The sequence below is a fragment of the Atractosteus spatula genome, chromosome 11 (genome assembly GCF_055471065.1).
Source record: "Atractosteus spatula isolate fAtrSpa1 chromosome 11, fAtrSpa1.hap1, whole genome shotgun sequence".
Taxonomy (NCBI): domain Eukaryota; kingdom Metazoa; phylum Chordata; class Actinopteri; order Semionotiformes; family Lepisosteidae; genus Atractosteus; species Atractosteus spatula.
Window position 1 is genome coordinate 24,888,072 of NC_142716.1, and position 13,270 is coordinate 24,901,341.

Consider the following 13,270-nt stretch of genomic DNA (forward strand, 5'->3'; position numbering starts at 1 on the left):
GTTAGAGATTTTATGCTTGTGTACCTTTATTGTCCTTGGTGGCCTTAGATATAAATCTTTTTTTTTTAGATTGGCAGTGAAATCAAAACTAAAACTTTATAAAACACTTGGTAATTCCAGGTTTAAAAACTTTTTTTTTCTAAATTATAAACTGGTTATGTTTCATGGATAAATGTGTCTTGTAATTATCAACACAGACATAACATGCAGTTGGATGTGTTACCGATATACCCCTTACAAAATCCATGGATGTTTGTAAGTGTGGATAATGACAGTAATATTGTACCTCACCTCTTTATCAGTCTTTCTTTCTGGTAATATTATAGACTTAAGGTTTAATCACAGGGTATGTTGCCTTCTCCCAAATGATAACAAGGTCTCTTGGTTATTTGTATATTGTTTTCGGCTCTGGTGAAGGGATAATGAAAATTGAACTCACCCTGTCAGGTGTTATGAATAATGTTAGTGAAAATTCGATCATTTTGAACACAGTGGTGGCAATAAAGAGAATACCAAAAAGTTCTAGGAAAAAAACAAATTAAGATTTTATAAGGTTACAGACTGAAATAATTGTGTTCCAAGCACAGAGAAGTACAAGGCATAAGCAGATATATTAAAAAATCACAATTTATTAGTGAAAAAGGAGATATTCAGAGTGGATCCCTTTGAAAAGCTTACGTAGGTTGGAGAAGTAATCTGTATAGAAATCTTTATTATTTGACTGCATATCTTTTTCATGATGCATATCCTATGAAAAGCAATGTTCAAACACCCAGGTAGGTATCTTGTGGCTGTGTTGACAGCATAGAACCATTCTAGTGTTGCACAGTCCTCTGACTGTTTTCTCAGCCCCCTTTTTTCTCTTTTCAATAAGTACAAAATAATGATGATAGAGTGGGGTTGATGTGGAATCTGCTAAATTGCATGTGCTACATCCATACGAGATGGTTTCTGCTGTGAATTAGACTTATTGTACTGGAGAAAATATTTCCTTGATCAGCAAAGTATTTTGCTTTTATAATGCTTATTTATAAATGACTTCACAAAATATTATTTCAAGCTGCAAATCACAGTACTGTGTAGGTAATGGTAGAGCACTAAAATGATTTTGGAGGTATAACTACAGTATTGTCAATTAACCTACATATCTTCACCAAATATAAGAGCTACGCTTTCTGTGTGTATGCCTTTCACTTTGCTACAATACAAAACCTTCTGTATGACCTTTTATATTTAATTTGTAACTCAATAAAAAGCAGTTTGCTACAGTGAACAGCGGTGTTTACTGAAGAAAATATAAAATGGTCACTTGTCATTGCAAAGCATTAAAAAAGCTTTCTTGTACATTTTCCTGCATCTGTGTCCCGTCTTTCAACTCACTGAACCAGACATCTAATCACGACACCAGTACATTAAAATAATATCTGAAAATAAACATGCCTCATTTAACAGCATCCTGTTTGTAATAAGTTTTTAATGCATTTTTTTAATTGAATTAAAAAAAAGGTTACTGGCACCTTTTAAAAGGCTGCGAGTTTAGCTTTTGTTGGAAGCTTGGCTTGAGATGCCAAAAGAAATTGGATTGCTTCAGGCCTTTTCTTCCCATTTGCTTACCAACTTCAAATTCCAGCTATTCTCTCTTTTATTCCATGGTCAGGAGGATAAATATAGGATGTGTGCAATTTTTAGACGGCAGATTTAGATAAAACAGGTGGTTTTTTCCCACTTTTTTGAGAACTCAAATATTATGAAGTATAAACATTTCAAAGGTCTTATTGATATAAAATAATATGTCCTCTTGCTGTCTTTTTGTAATTCATATATAGACTTTTGAAGACGTAAACCATGATGAGGTATGTTGTGTCTTAAAAAATAAAAAAGCTGAAATTCAACATTAAGGTATAGGATATTTGATGTAACAGTGCAGTAGAATGATGCATTTTAAATAGTTACAATTATAGCTAGACAATAGACATTTCTCCTATAACATAATGCAAATTGGCTATAACACAATTGATTTATAAGGGGATGCTTATCCATAACACGTGAATGTTGGTTATCATGCAAAGTTAAGTACAGGTATTTCTGTTATAATACACGTTTCCATAGCAAAAATTGAAATTGATTTATTAGGGAACGCTATTTCCATAACATGGGTGCATGTTGGCTATAATCCGACTCAAGTACTATATACCAGGACGAGTCACACGCGTTCAGTAAAAGCAGTTGCATGGCAGCTTCAGCATAGCTACACATGCTTGGGAATTTTGGTGTATTCTCTGACACATTGACATCAGTCTTCGTCTAATCTGAATATGCAACTAAATTAAAAATCTGTACCCAAATCCCACAGTTTCATTCTTTGGAAAGATTGATAGAAATATAACTGTTACAATGAGTGGCAAGGGCAGAAGCATTCTGCTAGTGTGTGCAGTGCAAGTGTAAAGAAAAGGAAAGCTATTACTCTGGAACAGAATCTTGATGTTATAAAATAATATAATAACATGAAATAATGAGAAATGAAAAACCATGTGATATAATTTGTGCTACTGGGCTTGGTAGAATGTATTGTTAAGAAAGTTTCTTATGAAAAAATGTTTTTTTTATGCCTTATTTATCTATTTTTCTCTGTCTAAATTTATCACAAAAACACATTATGCAGAAGTAATGCTTTCAAACTAATAGTGTGACCAATTACTATAGAAAAAATACCTTTGTTATTATGATTCTAGATTCTATCTGCCAAACTTCTTACTTCGCATTGAACCAATGGTTTCTATAATCCAATTTTCTATAATGCAGTGTTTTCCAGGAACACAACTATCACGTTATAGCAGAAATGCCTGTACTTTTCATAAGATGACTGCTTATTTAATACAGAAGCAACAAAGGTATAGTTTTACCTTTTTCTTTGCATGACTATAACAGTGTAGTAAGTTAGTAAACCAAACACAATTAACTATTTTTTGGGGCTTGGTTGTAAAATGCAAATACTTGCTGTGGGTGTTAGAACAGGTATGTAATTGAAGGTATACAATTATTTAAACATGTATTATGTAAACATGTATTTAAAATACATGCAGCATTGTCCTGGCATTATATATTTTCCATTTCTATTTTTCTGTGGCTGAGGTCATTGTCATTCTGTCTGAAGAATCATTTTTCATTAGACAGAGTTTGCAAAACCGTAATCAACAATTTTCTATAAAAATCGTAGTTTATTATGTTTTCTTATGTTTATGTATTTGGCCAGATTGTTTGATGGAGATTTCTTTTTAATATAAAGAATAATATATGGATTAGAGCTTATGCCCTGACTTTTACAACTTATTTTTGGATGTTGAAATATGTGATGGTCCATGGAAGACATCTGTCAGCATTTCCAACAAAATAACAATCCCCCACCAGGTTCACTACAAACTGTGTTGAAAGACCTTTGTTTACGAAAAAGCAGAGGGGACAGTATTAGAGTCTTCAGGGCTTCGTGTCAAAGATAAGGTTGGCAAGGTTGTGTTTTCAAAGCTTTTCTTTAACATTTTTCTGTATATCTTGAATGCCTTTCTTTTTCTGACCTCCCAGCCTATGTTCTCTTGTGAATTGTATCTATCAAAACTGACTTTTACCTCTTGAAAAGTGCTTTCACAAAATAGAGGAGTGACAGATGTACCTAGTTTTATTATTCAAGAAACTAGTTTATTTTATGAGTTTGGCTTTTTCTTAAGCTTCGAGTCTTCAAAAGTTTAAACTTTGCTGACAAACCAACATTTAAAACAGAGGTCAAAAGGTTTACTTCTAAATTGTTTCCTTCAGGTATACAAAGACCAGGTTTCAGTTACACCAGAAATAGGCAGTCACTTTATGAATGGGATTCCTATTCCTTTGAAAGCCGAAGCACGCGAGGGCAAGCCTGTTTTAGACTTAGCCTGTCCTGCATGCAAGCCCCTAAACATTCAGTGTACTGTGACTTTCTAGGGCCAGTTGAGTACTTGTGATGCCAGAGGGAGAGCTAGACCTTAAAGACTTTCTGAACAACTTTTTGTGTTTCGTTGTTAAAGGTGGGTTTGACAGTAGGAATAGTTTAAAACTGTATATACATACCTATGGAAATACTAAATTTCTTTAATACAAAGGCAGATGTTCATAACATTATGACAAAAGGCCCAAACAATATGATTTACGTGTTTTGTACATTTGCCATGCTAATTTTAAACCTTTTGTGTTTACACACATAAGCATTTACATTACACCTGAGAGGACTTTCATGTTGTTTGCAGAACAGATATTGGAGAACAAGAAAAAAACTAACACTTTTTTTTCTGCAGGCTTTTCAATAGTTAATTTAATAAATAAGGAAAGGCAAGAACTTTTGTTTCATGATGTCAAGAAAACGGCTTCTGTTGGTATCAAATTTCTGCTCCCCCTCAACTTCTGATGTCCTGCTGGTATTCATGGATAGACTTTGGAATCTGACGCCCTGTGGAGCACAGCTTTACAGGGGAGGTGTAGGGGAGGAACACAGACTTTGCTGTCTCTCATCAGCTGTCAGTCACAAAGATGGGGAGATAAGGTGACAATAGCCTGGGAACATTCAGTGGCAAGGTGTGTCTGCAGCTCTTGTCCCCACCCTGCTGAGAGCTATTCATCCTCATTAGGAGCTGAAAAGGGAAGGAGGGATTTAGGCAGATTAAAAACCCATCACAGCTGTCCCAATTCTTGTATTTGTTATGCAAGAATTGTGACTACTGCAATGTTTGAAAAGCAGTTTATCCAAATCAAGTTTTTGCATCCTTCTGAAGCCTTCTTTGCACAAACAGAATGGGAGTTCATCTTAAAAGCAAAATTACAGATGCCTCTAAGTAGAGACGCTTTTAGTCTCAGACACTTCTATTTTCAAAATGAAATTTTAGTCCAGATTTAGGAATTGAATTTAGGCAACGCTACAGGGATTCTGTATGGTCAATCATTTTATGTTTAATGTTTTCTTAGCATTATATACAAGTTGATAAAGGCATTTCCCTCTGACTTCACATAGATTATATCCCAGTTTATACAGTAGAGCAGGGCAGTAAAAATTCTGAAGTATTCTATTTTTTAATTTATTATTTTATCATTTCTTTACAGAAATTTGGGATAAAAACTATTACACGAATGCAAGGAATTAATGATAATATTTGTCAGGTTGAGGAACATGATTTCTTGACAGTCGTGGTGCATGCTCTTTTAGCTTCACGGGCATTATAGTTAACCATTTTTCTATTTTATGCACTTAGTTGTCATATGGAACAACATAACGTATTGTTCAATGGCTGAGGATACATTTTATGTGTAGAAAATCGGAGAAAAGGAAGGGTTTCATGTACTGCACTCACCAATGGAAAATTAAAGCTTGTTGCATAGAAATTGTACACAGATGCTGTCTGGCTCCAATATCTTATCGATCTTGTACCCTTTCTTTTTATGCTTTGTCTGGTTTTGTTCTTACTCTTTTTCAATTATCTGGGTCTCTAACAAGACTATCATGAGTTATCAGCACAACAAAGTCAGATAACAGAGATAACAGATTGCAGTACCTCTGAATAGGAAGAAAAAAATGCAGTGATATCACTTATCTACCTTTTGTAGAGTAAGCATAAGTAAAAATAACCCGTTGAACACAGAATTTTCTTTTTTATGTTTTGTGTGTCTGTAACCACATTGAGACAATAGGCTATTTAGTGGAATGAAAGGGAAATAAATGCTGGTTGCATCTAATCTGTTCATCCAAGAAATGTTTAGCATTAAATCATAAATATTGAAATACATGACAATTAAGCTGTTCTTACCTATCTAAATCCATCTTCACTCTGTCTGAAGATTGTTAAGATACCATATTGCTGTCTGCTTTTGTTCTATGTGTGAAATAAAAGTCTTTTTTTCAGGTAAATGTTTCACTTTCAAACTCAGTTTTTTAGGACTTAATTGAGCTACTCAACTTTTCTATGGTGAAGTATTTAATAATATCAGATGTCCATTTCAGGTACAAACGTATAAAGGTATAAAGTGAGGAGAGATGCATTTTGGGTTTCGCCTATTTCAGTGTTGGCTAAAGAACAGCATACTCATCAAAATTAAAACTGGAAAGAGGTTTAGGTGTCTGTGTGCAAGGAGCGAAGGAATAATGCTTGTGGAATAATGGCGAGGTTTTGGTAAATGAAGATTAGAGTATTTTATAGACTGAATGAAGTTCCTTAGCTGAGAAATTTTACCATTGTATTGTAAGCTTAGTATTACAAATAAAATGTAAATAGTACTGTATTTCATAAAAGCCGCAAAATTAATTTCTTGTGCCTTGTCTAGGCTTGTACACTATTTCTTTCTTCGCTTGAGAACAGAGAAGGCAGGTTTGACCCAAAACCACCTTGCACTTGAGTAAATAAGGGAATCACATCTGGTCAGGGGAAATTGACCACTTACCTCACAGAACAAAAAGGTCATTTCTCTTAACATTATTCCCTTTCAATTATTATTATGATGGATAAAATTTGATAATTGGTATCAACATAAATGTATGACTATTTTATATTTACAGAATGAATTGTGTGCTGAATCATACAAAGAAGGAGTATTTTTTCTTTAGGAGTGGCTAGGTGTAAGAATATGTTGAAGTTTGTGTTATTCGTATATTTATAGACCCCTGCTCAGAATTCTTTCATTAGGCAATCATACTTACCTTTCAAATACCAATAAATTGCTCGCCTGGTTTCTTTATGAGAAATGTTTTTGAACTTCCAGGAGAAAGCAGCTGCTTTTGTTCTGATTTGTTGTCATGCTTTGTGAGAGTCACATACCTTTAAAACTATTTCTTAATTCTTAATAAAGCACAGCAAAAGAATTTGCTTTTAAGTCTTCATGCCTAGCATTCTAATTGTCCATTCAGACAAGGTGGTTATAGATGTGTACAGTGAAAATCAAAGCTCTGTTTTGCATCTGCCACCTTTTCTGTATTAGGTTACAGCAATTCAAAGTGTTTATATTATGTTGGACTATTTGTTAATATAAAAATTTAAAATACAAATGACATATCATAGATAATGTCGAGAATGAAACAGGAAATGAAATAATCATCCACTACTATCTTCTTGCACAAATCCTTGTTCATCGTGAATTAAAAAAAAAAAAAGCTTCAGAATAACAGAGAACAGAAAGGTTTTGTTAAGTAAGCTAACACGAACTGCTCATGGTTCACAGAATGACATCTATCTTCAGCATCAATATGTCTGTTGAAAGCAAAAGAATTTGCTGCACCGTTGCTCATAAGCTAAACAGATAATGCTTCTTCTTGTGCAAATTGTTACGCAAATTCCTTAGCTTTTGTAAAATCCGTTATCATTTGAGAAAAGGAAAACATGTTGAAAAGTCACTTACGTGATAAAGACATTCAATTGTATTTTTAGTCTGTTAAAAGCTGTTAAAAGTAAAAACATTTTTAATGGTTATAATGTAACCTAATGTATGTGTTCATGTAACATTTCCTTTATTTGTTTTACTTGAAGAACTTGGCCCAACAGAAAAAGAACTGTGTTAAACCTAAACTGAATACAATCTTACTTGAAATAATCCGTCCATCCATTTTCTAACTACTTTATCCAATACAGGTTACAGGGGAGCTGGAGCTTGTGCCAGCAAGGAATGGGAACATAGGGCACACACGGACACAGACACAAGCAGGCACACACTCACACCAAGGCCAAATTTCCCAGGAGGCAAATCAACCTACCAATAGGATTTTAGACTGTAGGAGGAAACTGGAGTACCAAAAGGAAACCTATGTGGAACATGGAGAACATGCAAACTCCATGCACATAGCACCCCAGATGCAGAATTGAACCCAGGGCTCCAGTCTTGGAGGGCAGCATGCTAACCACTGCACAACTATGCAGCCCGAGGTGACAATCTTCTATATCGAATTTTAAAAAAAGTCATATACATGAAATACTTATGACTGATATATCGGTACATATCATGATATTTAAAACCATGTTTTTCCACTCACAAAAAAAGAATCATCAAGTGAATACAATCATTGTATAATGGTAAAAAGTATTGATGGTATATAAGTATAATGGTAAAAAAAGGCCACCATTGGGGAAAAATAAACAAAAATAGTGAATGCTCTTAAATGCTGTGCTTTGGTGTTTTTACAGCAGCTTTAACTTTTATGTCTGAAGTAAAAAAAAAAATCGAATATATAAAGTAATTACACTTTATAATCAGAGTACAGGCAGTGCTTCTTTTCCAGACAGGAAGTGGGAACATCAGTTTAAGATTATGCCCAATTTATTAATTTTTTGCGATTATGGTTAACCTGTCTTATGACTTTTGAAAGGAATACAGTACATTTAATGATTCAGTTTAAATGGGACTTAACAAAGCTGTATTTTTACTAGGATATATTTCTTTATATTCAAAATGTCTAATGTGTTAATTCTGTTTTCTCTTTTTCTCTGGGTTTTGAATAGGTCAGACTTTTTTTTCTACTTATATGTTCCTCTAAGCTAACTGCGCTGTGAAATAACTATAAGACTATTCACGTTTGATAGGTGTGGAGTTTAGGGAAAGCAGCACCTCAGGTGTTGCTTGTTTTTTTTATTTGACAGTTTCCATATCACAGTTCCAGTTAACATATTCTCCATTCCCTGGCATTATTTACTAGCACTGAAGAACAATTTCGTGTAATTACCTTTGCAAATTTGGTTTTGGACACTTACTCAGTGACTTGGTTAAAGCTTAATTTTAGACAGTTTCATTTTATTAAGCATACTTACCCTCATTTTTGTAGCTGGATTATCACTGAACATGGCCTCTCTTTACTGATAAGAAAGAGTACTTTTTCTGTTACTTTTTGAGACTGAGCTATGAATGCCTAGTTGATAAAAGTCTTGACAATACTGTCTGCAGGATATCTTCAGTCATATATGCGAATCATTATTACCTCACCCTCTGACTCAGTGGCTGACCTTGGGTGAGTCATCTGACCTCCATTTGCCTCAATCTGTCAGAAGATTGAATAGAATGTGGGGCCCAGGCACTCCTGTGGACAATCCTGAGTAAATAATTTCTAAGCAAACAATCATTAAGTAGTATATGCTTAATATCCCCGTAGAGTGGCAGTGACGATCAATATCATTGCATGAAAGCCTTTAAAAACATGGTTTAGTAATATAAATCTTCTAAGGACCTTTTCAGTATTGATTACTTACAGCTGTGACAAAAAGCTCAATGAAAGGTTGTCTCAGTTTCTCATTATCAAATACTTAAATGTAAATATGAGTGTGCAGCACATACATATTCAGAACTTGAGAAGTGACCAGAAAGCACCTCATCAAAACTCAATTGGTTTATTAAATAACCAGGATCCCCAAGATTGAATATTCCAAACAGTATTACTTTCAGTATATCAAATTAATGTTATATAAATGTGAATGTAAAGATTTCATTTCTGAAAAAAACATTTAGACACATTCAATGGAATATCTTTATAGGAACATTTCATATATGTTTATATCACTGCTGTATGATGCAATACATTCTTTATAGACTTGTTAAGAAGTTCTTAGTTTTTCCTTCTGATCAAAATGATCATTTATTACTGTTGTGAGTTTATTCTGCATATTATGTCATTAACTGGTTTAATGACTCTGTGGAAAGTTATGATGAACAGTTTCTTTAACAAACAGATTGCACTGTCAAGTTTCCCTGGAACTGTGTTGTAGTAACCTTACTATGAAATGTACTGTTCTGGGTATATTAGCACCTTTTTAAATTTTTAAAAGTTAGGTTTTCTTTAGAACCACTGAATCAACAGGAGAAAAGGATAGCTCCAGTTTTTATTTTGTTGCAGGAGAGAAGTAAGGCTCTATCGTTTTTGTTATAGAAATGCCTATTACGCAACACTGCACACTTGCAGTGTTGGACAGTGAAACGTTTGTAAGAACCTGGGTTAGACTTTGACACTTATTTTCTTTGAAAACAGGAGGGCATGCTGAGTTTCTGAGACAAAGATTTAATTCAGACTCTCATTGATTGACAGAAAAAGTCGTGCTGCATGGTCAATAATTAATTTATTGTTATTAGTGAAGTTTAGTCTGCATTTATTGATGGGATTCTATTGGTGTATTTTAGTGTAGCAATTGTTTCATGCGTTTTGACCTCTTTACATTATTGCATCTTTACACACAAATGTTTGAATAAAAAATATTTATCATATGATTTATTTAACTGCAGATAGACTTGAAAGTCACTTGTTTGGTTTATTAATATCTGTATATTAACCTCTTTGTTCTCTGTTGTTTCATCCTCTCAGTATGTAATTTATCAGTAAACCTTCTTTGTGTGTATTGATTTTAAAAAACTTTACTTTTAAAAGGCAAATTTGTTCCATTTTAGGGTTGTATCCCTAAAATTAAAGATGTATGAATATATTGATACTCTGAATCTCTCCTTACAATTTTGCTTCTGAAATAAAAAAAAGTAGTACTGAAAAATTAGCTTTCCTGTCTAGTTAGAAAGTATCCTTATGGTTGCAGAGATTTAAGTTTTAGAAGTTACACTTCGTGAATTAGAAGATATTTGATTTTTTTTGCCTTTTCACAGCATTAAAAAAGCAGATTTGTGCAAAGAGACTTCACATTCTGCTTTGCATGTGTAAAACCAAGGTAAGCACCTGCAGATGGACGTTCTGCCACTATTAGGGCTTATCAGTGCGGTGTAACTATAGATACTTAAACCAGTGGAACAAGCTTAACATGGATTTTATAAAAAAAACATTTACCCATGTAGTACATTGATGGGAGAAATAATTATATTATAATTATAATTAGAATAATTATTATTTATTACATATAAGTGCTATTGTACTTATATAACAGTTATTGTATCTGTATTAAATCTGCCAAACAATTAAATAAAAAGACTCAAATGATGAGGTTGAATAATTTTTGGGAACCACTGTTTCTGAACTGGTATTTGATATGTTTGCATTGTCCGGGCAGTGACATTACAGTGATGGTTAATATCCCAAACTTTAAACCAGTGGATGAAGAAGGTATCATGAATTCAGTGTCGTTGGTCTGTCAGGTTTTGTAGTACTGGGACTAATGTTATTCAGGAACTAAAACTATTGAGGAAGAAAATATCCAAAAGACAGTATCCACATTTACACGTATAGTATCCAAAATTAAAAAATATATATATTTACTTTCTTGTCAATTCCATTAGCACAGTAAGATGTGTTACGTACATTTTAGAACTGTATAATGCATACCCACATTTACGTCTTATTAAGAATTAATTCCATCTTGTAGAAAACTGAAATTATAGAACCATTCAGCTTTCATCTTCTTAGATAAGAACCACAATAGTCTCTGTTTATTTTGCACTGGGAGTTTTTATCACATCTTTTGTTTCACTCGATTGGCTCGTGGAGTCTGGTGTATTAATACCTGAACAGAAACTACTCTAAACTTTTGTTTTGTTTGTGTTTTTATTTCTCATTGGCCCATCTTTCTGTTCCTTATAATCTCAGACCCTGTTGATGATCGTCCTTTTGTCTATTGTTTACATGTATTTAGAAAGTTCATCCTTAGGGAAGTAGAGTTCAAGTCTCTGCTGAATTTTCAATCTAGCTTAAAATCTTTTTCAGTCCACTTTGCTGTTAATTACTTATTTTCAACTCTTTGATCCCATAATAATATTTTTCCCTGTTTATTGTTTGGGGAGATACCCAGTAATGAATTTCAATATAACAAATTAATTTTTTTTATTTTGAAATTGATTTTGAAGGTGTTTTTAATATAGGATACTTTGATTTCTTTTACAAAAATTAATTTCTGGTAAGGTAATATTTCAAATACTCAATATAAAATAATCTTAAATAATAGTTATTAATATTTTTAGGAATATCCAGTATAGACTATCTTGTCTACATTATGTTCTAATATAAAAGGTCTGTGTAAAAAGCATGGTGAAAAAAGAAACGAGTTTTTAGAAAGTGGTATGGTTTTTATTTAATTACATTTCTTTATTTGTTTTTGCATAGAAAACATGTATTGAGTTGCCAAACAAACAAAAAAATATTAAATATAATAATAATTGTACTGAACATGACTTTATGATTTAAAAGGAACACTCTTTAGGAACAGTCGTTACTTGAATGCAGTGTATGAAATAAAGCTGCATATGTCCTGTCAATGGGAATCCAAGGTTGTTTAAAGTAGAGGTGGGAAACTTTGAAAGTTTCTGCTAACAGCAGGTAATGACGTTGCCAGGTCAACAGTATTGTGACACAACCTATTACTATAAACAGTATTATCTAATGCAATTTACAGTTTTATTCTATATGCAATTGAATAAATAAGGCATCCAGTGTTTGCAGCAGAGTCACCAAGCATGAATCCCCTGTTGGTCTGGGAATTAAATGCCAAGCGTGGGTCAGAAGGATATATTTTCAACAAAGGCTGAATAACGTTCAGCAAATGTGTACATATTAGGTAGGGAGCATTGCTCCTGATGCAGAAGAAATTGAATAAGTGCCTTGCGAAGTCTAGATGGGGCATAAAGACTACTTTTGTTTGCCTGAACTACCATCATTGACCCATGTAGAATATTCCATCATTGAATGAATCATACAATGGTTTATTGAGGGCAAAAAGGAAGTCTTCTGTTCCCAAGGTCTCAAGATCTGTTTTATAACCAGGCTGCCTTCTTTCATTGAAGGCTGTGCCAGATCTCTGAGGCAGAGGGGTCATGGAACAGCAAGGTCAGCAACTAAGTCAATCAAAAGACAAAAAGCAGCCTCTGTAGATAAGGGATATTGCCACAGAATGCACCATGGTTTTGTGCTTTTTTCCCCATTGTCTAAAAAATGTATCCTTGAAATATGCTTCAGTTAAGCATGTTATAGGCATATAAATCCACAGGTATGTAAACATATCTTCTAAATTGTTTACTAATGTGTTGTACTTTTAAATGTACAAGAAAAATACATTACAATAAATTTGGATTTTTGCATTGCTGTACCTTAGTATTTCAATGGAATTAGCTATGTTCCTTCTAAGCGCTTGAATTAGAATGTACTGCCTTCCATCTAAGTACACTCACTTCATTTTGTGTTTTTGTGCTGAAGTATAGTAACTTTTAAAGTTAAACAGAAAATAGATCTTCTATGCTGCCTTTACTGAGCGGGGTAGTAAGTACAGTAATTGGTCATATCTCAAGACAATGTCAGTTGATA

General features: G+C 33.4%; 1 protein-coding gene across 8 annotated transcripts in view; it reads left to right on the top strand.

Annotated features, from left to right (window-relative positions):
- adgrl2a (adhesion G protein-coupled receptor L2a) overlaps window positions 1-13,270 on the top strand; it is a 113,208-nt gene that overhangs the window by 23,496 nt on the left and 76,442 nt on the right. The window contains exon 2 of one of the 8 annotated variants that reach the window (XM_088927756.1): window positions 2,803-2,891. The exons of the other annotated variants lie outside the window; for them this stretch is intronic. The gene's annotated coding sequence lies outside the window, so the exon portion shown is untranslated. The remainder of the gene's footprint in view (window positions 1-2,802; window positions 2,892-13,270) is intronic. 8 annotated transcript variants of the gene reach the window in all.